Raw genomic sequence first — 14,419 nt, forward strand, 5'->3', positions numbered from 1 at the left:
ATTTAAAAACTAGGTGCAAACCTCAAGCTTACTCCAGCTTGCTAAAGACTCAACTATCCACTAGTCCTCAGCTGCCTCTGCTGCTACCTGTCCACTTTTACTTTGTGCCCATCCTTGTTGCAGATCTTCCTTTGAAGACTAGCAGTTCTGGTTCTTACATTCCAGGATATTCTCAGGCCATCCCACTGTAGCTTAAGTTTTCCTGCCTGGCCCACAGTCAGGATATATCTCTTTCACCTGCCAGTCCCACAGCCTCTCAGACCCGACCAAGTAAACACAGAGACTTATGTTGCTTTCAAACTGTATGGCCGTGGCAGGCTTCTTGCTAACTGTTCTTATAGCTTAAATTAATCCATTTCCTTTAATCTATACCTTGCCACATGGCTCGTGGCTTACCGGCATCTTCACAAGCTGTTTCTCATCATGGCGGCTGGCAGTGTCTCTCTGACTCAGCCTTCCACTTCCCAGCTTTATTCTCCTCCTTGCCCCGCCTATACCTCCTGCCTAGCCAATGGCCAATCAGTGTTTTATTGATTAATTAGCAACACATTTGCCATACATCCCACAGCACTTCCCCCTTTTTTTTTCCAAAAAGGAAGGTTTTAACCTTAACAAAGTAAAATTACATATAATTTGGGAATTTGGGCGTAGCTTCTCTTACTACTTCCTGCTGGAGGGGGGCGCTGTATCTTATGGGGAAACAAAGAAAATTTTAGAATTATGGAATAGTCCATGAGGCTGTATCGTCTGAGCCAGATGCCTTCAAACCATTCTGGATGTTGGATCATCTGGGCCATGGTGTCATTGGAGACCTTCAGGGGGTCTTGGCTGGTCAAACCTGATGTATCTTAATCTGGAACAAATCCATAGCCTTTGGCTTTCTGTGGAAACAAAAGAGACTCTTTTCCAAAGTAACATATCCTTATATCCAAATTTTGAAGTCAAGGTACCTTTAAAATATACATTTTGGCATAACTCAACAGCTTTTACAATCAAATGTTTTTCTGCAGTTAAAAATCCCAAAGACAACACAATCCAGATTTTCTGTGTAATATCCATTTTTACGTGGCTTATTTTTTATACTACCTTTACTGTCTCTTTAATGACTTTATTTTTTAAAACTATGTATTTGTTTCTATAACTCTATATATCACCTTTTTTGTCTCTTTCAAGCCTACATATCTTTTACACACATTGTAAACTATTACATCTGAATCTGTCTTATTGTGAATCTATTGCCTTAAACTGCAGCAGCTGTGGCTGCTGGCTCCGCCCACCTCAGCTTCCCAACATGGCTACGTTTACCACCAGCTCTGGGAGCTATCGTGGGTCTATGCTTTTATCCAAGCAGCGTGTAGTCCAGAAACCTTTTTTTTTTTTTTTTTTTTTGTTTTGTGCTAGCAAAGTCTAAATCCACCATGCAGCTTAATCTGCCACTTGCAGAGGCCTCATTCCCGCCATACGGCAGGTCAAGTGCGCACACCAGAAACCCACAAGTAGCTTAAACCAGCAGCTGCCGCTCATTTGAGAGAGACAATTAGGAACTGTTTTTAGCTCCGTTTTAGAATCTTTTTTCTCAGTTTTTAGGTGGAAACTCTTGCCACCACGTTGGACGCCAATTGTAGCTGGAGTTTTCCTGCCTGGCCCACAGTCAGGATATATCTCTTTCACCTGCCAGTCCCACAGCCTCTCAGACCCGACCAAGTAAACACAGAGACTTATGTTGCTTTCAAACTGTATGGCCGTGGCAGGCTTCTTGCTAACTGTTCTTATAGCTTAAATTAATCCATTTCCTTTAATCTATACCTTGCCACATGGCTCATGGCTTACCGGCATCTTCACAAGCTGTTTCTCATCATGGCGGCTGGCAGTGTCTCTCTGACTCAGCCTTCCACTTCCCAGCTTTATTCTCCTCCTTGCCCCGCCTATACCTCCTGCCTAGCCAACGGCCAATCAGTGTTTTATTGATTAATTAGCAACACATTTGCCATACATCCCACAGCAATCCCACTTGTCCCACCTGATCAGGCTTCCTCCCAGGAAGTAGCAGTTCACTGCAGTGACCTATCATGAGCCTTCTCATACTGTTGTCCCTGAGAGTGGAGTTAAACTCTTCATAGCCAGCATCTTAGTTACCTCACTGCAGACAAGCAGGTAAATTTGCATGTCTGTGTTGAATACCTGCTTCCAGAGACACAGCTCAAGTCTTTGTCTCTTGCAAGCTGGCCATCAGAATGTCCCTTAACTGCACCTCTTCCTGCCTCCTCATTTCACATGCCACTTCATGAGCTCAGCTAGATACAGATTTAATATTAAAAAATCAAAAAACTTCTTGGGTATTTTCTTAACTCAAAATTGTCTTTACTATAAAAGCTAAGCAGCACAGAAATAAGCATATGTAATAAGGAAAGAAAGTCTTCCTTACCTTTGCTTTGGCGATTGGAGGTAAGGAAGACTAACTCACTCTCTCTAAGCAGTTCTTTGAACACAGTTTTTCCCCTTCCATGTTAGCGTTGGTGCTGTTCTTGTTCAGGCTGCCATATTGTAGACACAATCCCTCCTGGTCCTCCAGCTCTTCCCATGCCCTCCTCCATGCACTTGTGTTGTAGGTATAGCTGTTGGGGATGGGCACCCATGATCCATTGCTTACTGTATTGTGAGCAGTTGTGGTTTTCTGGATAGTCTCTGTCTACAGCTAAGAAAGGTTTTCTTTGGTGAGAAATGAGAAGCTATACTTACCTGTGGTAGAAGTATTCAGAATGCATGTAGGGATTATGTTTAAAGGTACCAGTAATAGGTTCTCCCTTGGGATTCATGACCTCACCAACCCTGGGTAGTTGGCTAGGTTTGACCTAACAGACATGATTGCAATTTCCCTCCTGTTGAATGGACCTTAAGTCTAATTAGACAGCTGCCAGTTACCTCTAAGATGAGAGTGCCTCCATTGCCCCTCAGGGATAACTTGCCATGCTGGAGATTGTTGTAATTCACAATAGGCACCACAGCTGAGTAGCACTTCGATTGCTTCCCTCCTGTGGCAGTTTGCATAGTACCTCCCAATACTACGAAAGCTTTTCCGTTTTGTGGCCTTCATTCCTGGGCAAATGGAGTCCTAGTCAGGAAGTCCTTTCCTACACCTATGTCATTTAGAGTACGACCTGTGTATTCTTCTAAGAATTTCAGGTTTCACTTTTAGGTCTTTGATCCATTTGGAATTAATTTTTCTGTGAAATGATAGATATGGGCCTGATTTCATTCTTACACATGTGGACATCTAGTTTTCCCAGCACCATCTGTTGAAGATGCTTTTTCTCCAGTATCCTTTTGGCATCTTTGTCAAATATTAAGTGGCTGAAGGTACATGTACTCATGTTTGGGTCTTTGATTTTTGTTCCACCTGTCTACTTGTTTGTTTTTGTACCTCTACCATATTATTACCATGGCTCTGTAATATATCTTGAAATCTGAAATTGTAATCCATCCAGTGTTGTTATGATCAGGATTGTTTTAGCTGTCCAGAGTTTTGTGTGGTTCCATATGAATTTTAGGATAGTTTTTTCTATTGCTATGAAGAATGAGATGGGGGCTTTGATTAGGATTGCTTTGAATCTGTAAAATAGCTTTTGGTAGAATGTTAATTTTCACAGTGTTAATTGTAGAGGTCTTTTACCTCTTTGATTAAGTAAGTTTATTCCTGGATTTTTTTTTTTTCTTTACGGCTATTGTGAATTGGAATGTGTACTGTGTTTTTGTTGGTGGTGTATAGAAAAGCTATTGATTTGTGCAAGTTAATTCTGTATTCTGCCACTTGCTGAAATCATTGATCATTTCTAATGTATAGTATCATATGCAATGGGGATAGTTTGACTTCTTTATCTTGACTCATTGCTGCAACTAGAACTTTTGAGAACTGTAAAAACAATTTTTCTGCATCTGTTGAGATGGCCAATGTGAATTCTGTCTTTAAATCCATCAATGTGATTTACTACATTTATTGACTTATATATGTTGAACTGGCTCTGCATCTCCTAGATAAAGCCAATTTGGTCATGGGGGATAATCTTTTTAATGTATATCTGTACGTGGTTTGCAAGTATTTTGTTGATTTTTGAATTGATGTTCATCAGGGATATTGACCTATAATTTTCTTTTCTGTTGTTCTGTCTTTACCTGATCTTTTAGTATTAAGGAAATACTAGCTTCCTAGATGGAGATTTGGGAGTACAGATTTTTCGTTTCATTTTTTCAAGACAGTTTTTGTGTGTGTGTGTGTGTGTGTGTGTAGCCTACCTGTCCTGGAACTCACTCTGTACCAGACTGGCCTTGAATTCAGAGATCAACCTGCCTCTGCCTCCCAAGTGCTGGGATGAAAGGCATGTGCCACCACCTGGCCAGAGTACAGGTTTTAAAGTATACCTTTATAGCATTCTGAATTTCTTTTGTGTCTGTTGTAATGCTTCCCTGTTCATTTCTGATTCTGTTGAGTCATTTCTTTCATTTGGTTAGCTGAGCCAATGGTCTGTGGAGCATATTTATTTTAGAACTAGCTCTTAGGCTCATGCTATGTATTGTTTTCTTTGCTTCAATTTCATTAATTCATCTTTTTTATTTCTTGCCATCTATGGGATTTAGGTTTGGTTTGTTCTTGCTTTTCCAAATTCTTGAGTTGTATCATTAAGTCATTTATGTGTGGTCTTTCTGATTTTTTTAACTCAGAACTATAAATTTTCTTCATAGGTCTGCTTTCAATGTGTCCCAGAGGTTCTGTTGTATTCTCATTTAGCTACAGTAATTGTCTTCCTTGATTTCTTCTAGGAACTTTCATCATTTAGTAATGAGTTATTTAAGCTCCATGAGTTTGTTTGCTATTGATTTTAAGTTTTGCTGCACAATGGTCAGCAAAAGGAGTAGTACAAGGAGTGGTTTCCAATTTTCTGAATTTGTTAAATTTGTTTGGTATCCCAGGAGGTGGTCTATTATAAATATGCTTTTGTAGATTGCTGAGTAGAATGTATATTCTTCAGTGTTTGAGTAGAATATTCTGTAGGTATCTGCTAAGTCCATTTGATGTATGATGTCAATTAACCTGATGTTTCTGACTTTTTTGTACAGATGACCTACCTATTGGAGAAAGGGGGTATTGAAATCACCTACTATTAATGGATTGATGTTCATCTGTCTTTAGTAGTAGATTTTCTTATGAAAGTGAGTGACATAGTGTTTGATGCATGATTGTTAGTCTAGTAATGTCTTCTTAGTTAACTGTACTCCTGATTAGAATGAAGTATCTCTCGTTATCTCTGATTAGTTTTAGTTTGAAGTTCATTTTGTCAGATATTAGGATAGCAATACTGTTTTGTTTCCTGGTCTCAGTAGACTGAAGTACTTTTTCCATTTTTTTAGTCTAATGTGGTACCTGTCTTGAAAGCTGATTTTCTTATAAACAACAGAAAGATGGGGGGTTGGGGATTTAGCTCAGTGGTAGAGCACTTGCCTAGCAAGCACAAGGCCCTGAGTTCGGTCCTCAGCTCCAGAAAAAATAAAAATAAAAAAAATTTTAAAAAACCCAGAAAGATGGATTTAGTTTCTTAATTCATTCAGCCAACCTGTCATTTGATTTGAGAATTGAGAAAGTTATTACCCAAAGGTGTATGTTGGTTTCCATCTTTTGTTGTTTTCTTACTCATATTTTCTTAATGTTTCAGTAATTATAGCTTCATTTGTTTTCTTTCTACAGTCTCTTGGGTATGCTTATTCCTCTCTTCAGTCTGTAGTATTGCAGCCAGTATTCTGTGTAGGGTTGGTCTGCTGGATATGAATTCTTTCATACGATTTGGATCATGGCAAATAGTTTTGCTTGGTATATTTTACTTGTGTTTTTTCTCTTGCAACTTTCAATATTCTTTGTTCTCCATATTTGGTGTTTTAACTATGATATGCCATGAAGAGTTTATTATTTGGTGTCCCATGTACTTCTTATATCTGTATAAGTATGTTTTTTCCTTAGTTTAGAAAGTTTTCTATGATCTTGAAGATCTGGTCTATGTATTGGCCTAGGAAGTTTCTTCCTCGTCTATGCCTATAATTTGAAGGTTTGTGTAGACGAATTTCTAAACAGTCTTATTAAATAAGAAACACAGAGCCAAATACAGAATTAAAAGCCCAAGAGATCAGAGCACTAGCGAAGAGCCAAGACTACCTTTAGCTTACCACTTGCTGCAGTCGCTTCCCCTGAGAGAGTTTCTTCCTGTCTGACTTGTCTTTTTTATTGCCTTTCTGTTCTGCCTTCTCATTGGCTCTAAACCCAACCACATGACTTCCTCATCACTGCCTGTCTATACAGACCTCCTGGTCTCTATGGTTGGTACTGGGATTAAAGGTTGGTGTCCCCACGCTTGGCTGTGTCCTTGACCACACAGAGACTCTGCCTGCCATATGATCGGATTAAGGGCGTGGGCTACCACTGCCTGACTGCTGTCCCTGGCTCGCTGTGACCTCTGATCTCCAGGCAAACTTTATTAACATACAAATAAAATCACATTTCAGCACAATTAAAATATCACCACAGGTTTGGTTTTGTAATGGCATCCCACGGTTCCTCTGTGTTCCTTTCCTGTGCTTTAAAAAAAAAAAAATCATATTCTTTGCTGTATGGTCTACTTTGAGTCCTGATATTCTGTATTCTACTTGTATGGCTTTCTCTTGAGTTTTTGATTCCACTTATTCAGCTCTGTCTGTATTTTCTTGGCCAACACTCAAGCATTTATTATCTTTTTGAGGTTTGATGTGTTTTTGTGTTTTCTTAAACTACTAAAATTCCTTGACAAAATTTATGGTTGTTCTTTTAAGTTGTGTGTTGTGGGGCTCATCTAAATAATTCTCATGAGAGAACATATCTAGAGGAGTAGTGGGTTTTATGGGAGACATCATGTCTTGGCTTTTCATATTAGTTTTGCTTTTGCAATGTGGCCTGGATATCTGACCTTGCCTGTATGTATGAAATATATAGCCAGCTTTTGATTGGGCCAGTGTAAGAACTGCATGTCATAAAGCTGGTACATGCCCTGTTTGATTGGGTCTAGACCAGGCAAGCCGTGGTCTAGAGCCAGGCCTATTTGTGTGGAAATGGCAGCAAGGACAGATGGAAGTTGGCAGTACTCACTGGGCAAAGCTGGTTTGCAAGCCACAGTCTTGAGGTAGGGCCTATAAGTGTCTATTTTTTATATTTGATTTTTATCAAATAATTTTCAAACAAACTGTGAAATACACCAGAAGGTATTTGGCAGGAAAGCAAGAACAGGGCCTAGAAGTGTAGCGCAGTGGTAAGGTATCTCATTATTATGTGTGAAGCCCTGGGCAAAGGAGGGAGTGATTGCAGGTAACCCATTGTCAAATCTGTTTTAAAAAAAAAAAAAAAAAGGAATTGGTACAGTCACTCCCTCCCAGCTTATACTCAGTGCTTATTCAAGTGATTGATGCTGAGGGCCCTTAAGGGGAGGAGCTCAGGTTGGCTTGCATAAACACCACTTTCAGAAGTTCTTAAAAATATGGTTAATTTGGAATTTTAAGTCCAGTTGTCAATTCATTATACCCACGTCCATTGGCGGGAAGGCTTATTAGACATACTGAAAATACAGAATGCTTAATTAGAGGTCCTTCTGGACCTCCTTTAATTAATGGATGCCAGTTAAAAGTGATTTAATTAGCATATTTTAAACAGGTGGTATTCAAGTAGCTTAGGGACATTCAAGTAAGGATGTTTCATGTAGACTTTATGCACATTGCTCATTTGACCCAAACTTTCTCAGATTATAAAGGATTATAAATTTACAGCTAATATCCACTTTTGAGTGAGTACATACCATGTTTTTTCTTTCTTGGTCTGGGTTACCTCACTCAGATGATTCTTTTCCAGTTCCATCCATTTGCCTTCAAATTTCCTGGCATCCTTATTTTTAACAGCTGAGTAATACTACACTATGTAAATGTACCACATTTCCTTTATCCATTCCTCAGTTGAGGGACATCTAGGTTGTTTCCAGGTTCTGGCTATTACAAATAAACCTGCTATGAACATAGTTGAGCAAGTAAGTGTCCTTGTAGTATGATTGAGCATCCTTTGGGTATATGCCCAAGGGCAGTATAGCTAGGTCTTGTGGTAGGTTGATTCTGTTTTCTGAGAAACTGTCACACTGACTTCCAAAATGTCTGCACTCACAGCAGCAGTGTTCCCCTTGCTCCACAGCCTCTCCAGCATGAGCTGTCCCTTGTGGTTTTGATCTTAGCCATTCTGACAAGTATAAAATGGAATCTCAGAGTTATTTTGATTTGCCTTTCCCTGATTGCTAAGGATGTTCAAAATCTCCTTAAGTGTTTCTTAGCCATTGGAGATTCTTCTGTTGAGATATGTCTATTTAGATCTGTACCCCATTTTTTAATTTGATTGATGTCTAGTTTCTTAAATATTTTGGAAATCAGCCCTCTGCCGGATGTTGGGTTGGTGAAGATCTTTTCCCTTTCTGTAGGCTGCCACTTTGTCCTATTGACAGAGTCCTTTGCTTTATAGAAACTTTTGAATTTCATGAGGTCTCAGTTGTTAATTGTCGATCCTAGTGACTGTGCTATTGGTGGTCTCTTCAGGACGTTGTCTCCTGGGTCAATGTGTTCAAGATTATTTCCTACGTTCTCTTCTATCAAGTTCAGTGTATCTGGTTTTATGTTGAGGTCTTTGATCCACTTGGATGTGAGTTTTGTGCAGGGTGATAGATATGGATCTATTTGCATTATTCTACATACTGACATCCAGTTAGACCAGCACCATTTGTTGAAGATGCTCTTTTTGTTTCCCAGATATAATTCAGGAAGATAGAAGATGAATTTTACTCACCATACCTGGAATCTTAGCCAATGAGGGTCCACAAGTGACTGCTGACTAAGAGCATAACTTCCTCAGGCACAAGACAGCCATGACTCCAGCAGGAAGAAGTAAGCCCTTACAACACAGGGTTTTTATTTGAAAAGGAAAAAATAAAGTGAAACTTGAATGAATATTCAAGAAAATGCAATTACCTTTATTTTTTTCTGGTTGATAACAGAAAAAAAAAAAAACGTAAGAAATTTTAATTTTGGCCAGTTGTAAACTCTATCATAGAAATAACCGCAAAGGTTAGGTCAATAAATGTGATCTAAATGTGACCTTCAATGAAGTCCTTTACAAGTCTGGTCACTTTCAAAAACTGACCACCCCGCCTGCCCTGCTGCTAAGCTCCCACCAGAACCCTCCCTCGACGCCTCTACCACCCCACTTGGCACTGAGACATCTCATGTTCTCCTCCGTGATTAGCCTGGTGAGTACCAGAGCTCCCCTTCCACACCTTTTCCACAACCTGCCATATCTAGTCAGGGTATTGAAATCAGTGCCCGGCCCAGTCTGACCCCCACCTGCACAGTAGCTAATCTCTTGGCTTCCACAGGGTCCTACATCCCTTGTCCTGACCACTCCTACCTACAGTGCAGCCAGAGCTTGTGTTACAACCTGACCTACCTGCAACCACCCTCAGATCTCTTCTGCATAGCTTCCAACCACCCTACTTGGTAACCAGACTCCTCACATCTCCTCCAAGGACTAGCCTAGATCCCCATCCCATGCCCTGCCTGTGCCATAGCCAGGAGCTTACACCAGGAGCTGCACCCACCCACAGAACCTTTCTGAGCAGCTTCCAACTCAGTACCCAAACTTCCCACATCCTCCTTCCAGATTCTAACCAGGTGAGTTCCCCTGACCTCCCATCCATTCCTCTTCTACAACTGGCCAAATCTAGCCTGGGTCCCACAACCAGTGCACCAGCCTAGTCTGATCTTCTCTGCCTGCACTGCAAAGGAGCTCTAGGCATGGGCCAGGATCTTCCGTAACTATCCCTCAAACCACAGGCCTCTCCCAGGCCATATCCAACCTTTTGACACAGCCAAATCTACCCCCTAGTCTCTATGCTTGGAAAAAGAAACACATCCTACATGCCAACCCAATTCCCCGCTCTCCAGCCTGACTTCATTCCACCCATTTTCAACCCACCTGCACTTCCTCTCTTCTGCCCCAACCTGCTCTGTCCAGAACAAAAGAAATCCACATGCCAGATCTTATCCCAAGAATACCAACAATCGCCAGGCGGTGGTGGCGCACGCCTTTAATCCCAGCACTCGGAAGGCAGAGGCAGGCAGATCTCTGAGTTCCAGGCAAGGCACAAAGCTACACAGAGAAACCCTGTCTCGAAAAACCAAAGAAAAAAGGAAGATCAAGCCAGTATCTTCTCTCCAAATCCTATCATTCCTGTACAAATGTTTGCCCATGAGAATTACCTAGATGAACTCCAGGACACAGAAGTTTAAAAAAATCATAACCTTTATCAAAGAATTCAAGGAGTTTAAAGAAGACACAAACAGCTCAAATGAAATTAAGGAGAAAGAGCTAAGGAGAATAAACACCAGAGTGATGCCCAAGAAAAACAAACATAAGGCTAATCGAAATGACAAAGACAATCCAAGACTTGAGAATGAAATTCAATTGGGAGATAAAAATATTGAAGACTCAAAGTTAAATGACGATGGAATTGAAAAACCCAATAGCTCAACTAGGAAACTCAAAGGAAAGCCTTACAAGTAGGATGAATCAAGCAGAAGATCAACTGTCAGGATTCAAAGTAGAAGATTTAGACCAAATAAGCAAGAAATATGAAAAAACAAAACACACGAAAGGAATACACAGGTTAGGTGGGACACCATGACAAAAACAAACTTTTGAAATAGAGCCATAGAATCCCAAGTCAATGGCGTATACCAGATTTTAAACAGCATCATAGAAGAAAATTTACCCAAACTAAGCAAAGACATACTAATACAGATACATAAAAGCACACAGAACACCAAATAAACAAGACCAGAAAAAAAAATCCCTATAGGCATATTATAATTAAAGTATTAAGTATACAAAACAAAGAAAGTGTATTGAACGCTACAACAAGTCACATATAAAGGAAAATCCATCAGAATAACAGCTGATTTCTCAGTGGAAACTCTGAAAGCCAGAAGAGCCTGGAGCAATGCATTCCAAGTCCTAAAAGACTATTATGGCCAAAACAGGACTAATATACCCAGCCAAACTATCTGCCACGATTGAAGGAGAAAACATCTTTCCATAACATAAACTGTTATATGAATCCATAAGAATCTATTAAAGGATCTCAAGAATTTATTAAGGTATGAAATGGGAATAATATACTCACGGATACAGAATGAAATAAACGTCACCACTTATCCAGCTGTCACCCTCCATTCCGTCCAAGGGTGATGGGAACCAACTGCAAGCTGCTCCACACCACCTAACCTGGTCCTCACTACCCAAGAGAGAGCACAACCCCTCTCTCTCTTAAGCAGTCACATATGCAGACAAGACCATGCCCATCAGGTCATATACCTCAAAAGCCATTGGTTGAATGGAATTAATTACCACAACAGTAAACTGCCTAAAAAAATTTATGCTCAACAAACCAAACCTAAGGAAAATACAGGAAGCATTATTTCATGCTGAAGAGAGGGGACTGAGCATAACAGACAGCCTGTAGAAAGAAATACAGAGCCATGATAATTAAAAGACAAATTACCACTGAGAACACCAAGAATCAACACCCACCCACCCCGTCTACACATTGAGATCCAGGACAGGCACCAAAACTACACAGAGAAACTCTGTCTCGGGGAAAAAAAAAAAAAAAAACACATCTGAAAAAAGAAACACGTCTGGCGCCAAGTGGTGGTGCCTTTAATCTCAGCACTCGGGAGGCAGAGGCAGGCGGATCTCTGTGAGTTCCAGGCCAGCCTGGGCTACAGAGTGAGTTCTGGGACAGGCTCCAAAGCTACACAGAGAAACCTCGTCTCGAAAAACCAAGGGAAAAAAGGAAGAAAGAAAAGAAAAAGAAACACATCTGGTTTTAAAGATAGATACTGCCTTAGAGTAAAAGGATAGACAAAAGTACTCCAATTGAATGGGACCATGAAGCAAGCAGTCCTAGTATCTGATGAAATAAGACTTCAATTGAACTAATCAGAGACTAACCAAGAAGACATTACTACCTTAAACATGTATGCACAAAACTGTGATGCTCCCAATTTTATTTTTTAAAAAATCTACTACTGGATTTAAAGATTGATTTCAATCCATAACAGCAGGTCATTTCAATACCCACTTTCTCCAACAGACAGGTCATCTGGACAAAACAATCAGGAATATCAGAATTAATTGACATTATACATCAAATGAACTTAACATATCTATAGAATATTCCACCCAAACCAAAGAATACACATTCTACTCAGCAGCACATGGAAGATTTTTCTAAAATGGACCATCCTTAGACACAAAGTAAATCTTTATGAATTCAAAAAGATTGAAATCATTCAAGGTATCCTATCTAACCATGATACAGTAAAACTTAAAATTGACAGCAAAAACATCTAGTAAATGGAGATGTAAGAATTTATTGCTGAATAGGGGAATATGGAGGCTGAACCATCCATCTCCTGTAACCAGGCAAGACTTCCAGTGGAGGGATTGGAACACCAACCCAGCCACATAACCTTCATCCTACAGTCTGTACTGCCTACAAGATGTGCTGGGATAAAGGGGGCGCAAATTGTGGGAGTGGTCAACTAATACTGGTCCAGCCTGAGATCCATGCCATGAGAGGGAGCCCACCCCTGACACTGCCTGGATGGCCAGGACTCAGAGGCTAGACAGTCCAGAGACCAAGGATAGAACCAAACAGGACTGGCAAAAGAAAAAAAAAAAGTCAATGTAATGATGCCTAATGATACTCTGCTATACTCAGATTGGTACCTAGCCCAGTTGTCCTGAGGCTTCAATCCAGCAACTGATGGATACAGATGCAGACCCACAGCCAAACACTAGGTGGAGCTTGGGGAATCCTGCAGAAGTGGGAGAAACAATTGTGGGAGCCAGAGGGGGTCAAGGACACAAGAAAACACAGAATCAACTAACCTGGGCTCATAGGAGCTCACAGAGACTGAACCGACAACCAGGGAGCTTGCATGGGGCTGACCTGCATAGGTCCTCTGCATATATGTTATGGTTGTGTAGCTTAGTGTTCTTGTGAGACTCCTAATAGTGGGAGCGGGGCTGTCTCTATTACTGGCTTTTGGGACCCTATTCCTCATACTGGGTTACCTTGCCCAGCCTTAATACAAGGGGAGGTGCCTAGTCTTATTGCAACTTAATATGCCATGTTTGATATATCCAAGGGAGGCCTGCCCTTTTCTGAGGGTGGGAGGACTGGAAGGAGAAGAGGTAGGAACTGTGGTCAGGATGTAAAAAACAATTTTTTTAAAAAAAAGTCATTGCTGGATGATTAATGGGACAAAGAAGAAATCAAATTAAAAAAAAAAAAAAACTTCCTGGAACTAAATGAAAAACGCAACAAAACCTCTGAGGCACATTGTCCTATGATGAAAATGTGTAACTCTAAATGCCTACATTAAAAAAAAAAAATCAGAAAATATGCTGGGCGGTGGTGGCGCATGCCTTTAATCCCAGTACTTGGGAGGCAAAGGCAGGCGGAGCTGTGTGAGTTCCAGGAAAGGCACAAAGCTACACAGAGAAACCCTGTCTTGAAAAAACAAAACAAAAAATCAGAAAGAAAAAAATTTTTAATCCAAGAGCCAAATAAATGGCCTAATGATACAACTCAAGAATTTGGAAAAAAAAAAAAAAAAAAAAAAAAAAAAAAAAAAAAAAAAACCAAGAACAAATGCAAACCTATTGAGGCAAGAAATAATAAAAATCAGAGCAGAAACCTATGAAATAGAAACAGAAAACACCACAAAGAATCAATGAACCTAAAAGCTGCTTCTTTGAAAAGACTGACGGACCATTCGACCAGCTAACCAAAAGAAAGCAATGACCCAAATGAACAGAAACGAACAGGAAAACAGTATAACAGACACAAAAGGAATTCAGAACTTTATAAGGGAGCATTTTAAAGACTTGTACTCTAGCAACTGTAAAACCTAACAGAAATGGATGAATTTCTAGATTCACCCAAATCACCAAAATTAAATCAAAAGAGGTCAACAACCGAGGGAAGCAGGTAGGCTAACTGCAGATCTTTACCTCTCCCCTCCTCCATATCCAGTCCCCCAGTCTCATCTCCAGCTCTGTCCTAAGACCACCTGTTGTGGCCTCTCCACAATCTGTGCCTCCATTCCCAAGGGACTATGCAGAACACCCTGCTTTCTACCCTCCTATGGACCTCTTAAGCCCCTCCCCTCCTAGCTCATCCCCATTCCTAAATGTCTACTCCCAATAACCGGGTGAAAAGATGAGGCTAAGACCATTGAACAACGAAGCAGG

At 40.4% G+C, this 14,419-nt stretch overlaps 1 protein-coding gene and 1 long non-coding RNA gene across 4 annotated transcripts in view; one reads left to right on the forward strand and one right to left on the reverse strand.

Moving 5' to 3' along the window:
- The window catches only part of Rpap2 (RNA polymerase II associated protein 2), a 94,484-nt gene extending 85,338 nt beyond the window's left edge, over window positions 1-9,146 (forward strand). Inside the window, exon 13 of the mRNA XM_059274924.1 lies at window positions 8,851-9,146. The gene's annotated coding sequence lies outside the window, so the exon portion shown is untranslated. The remainder of the gene's footprint in view (window positions 1-8,850) is intronic.
- The window catches only part of LOC131920522 (uncharacterized), a 41,567-nt gene that overhangs the window by 13,416 nt on the left and 13,732 nt on the right, over window positions 1-14,419 (reverse strand). For 2 of the 3 annotated variants that reach the window (XR_009381671.1, XR_009381672.1), the window contains exon 2: window positions 8,893-8,992. This is a non-coding gene — a long non-coding RNA (uncharacterized LOC131920522). Of the gene's footprint in view, window positions 1-8,887; window positions 8,993-14,419 lie in introns of all 3 variants that reach the window. The other variant, XR_009381670.1, reaches the window with a different exon arrangement.

This window comes from Peromyscus eremicus, chromosome 10, assembly GCF_949786415.1.
Source record: "Peromyscus eremicus chromosome 10, PerEre_H2_v1, whole genome shotgun sequence".
In the NCBI taxonomy this organism is placed as follows: domain Eukaryota; kingdom Metazoa; phylum Chordata; class Mammalia; order Rodentia; family Cricetidae; genus Peromyscus; species Peromyscus eremicus.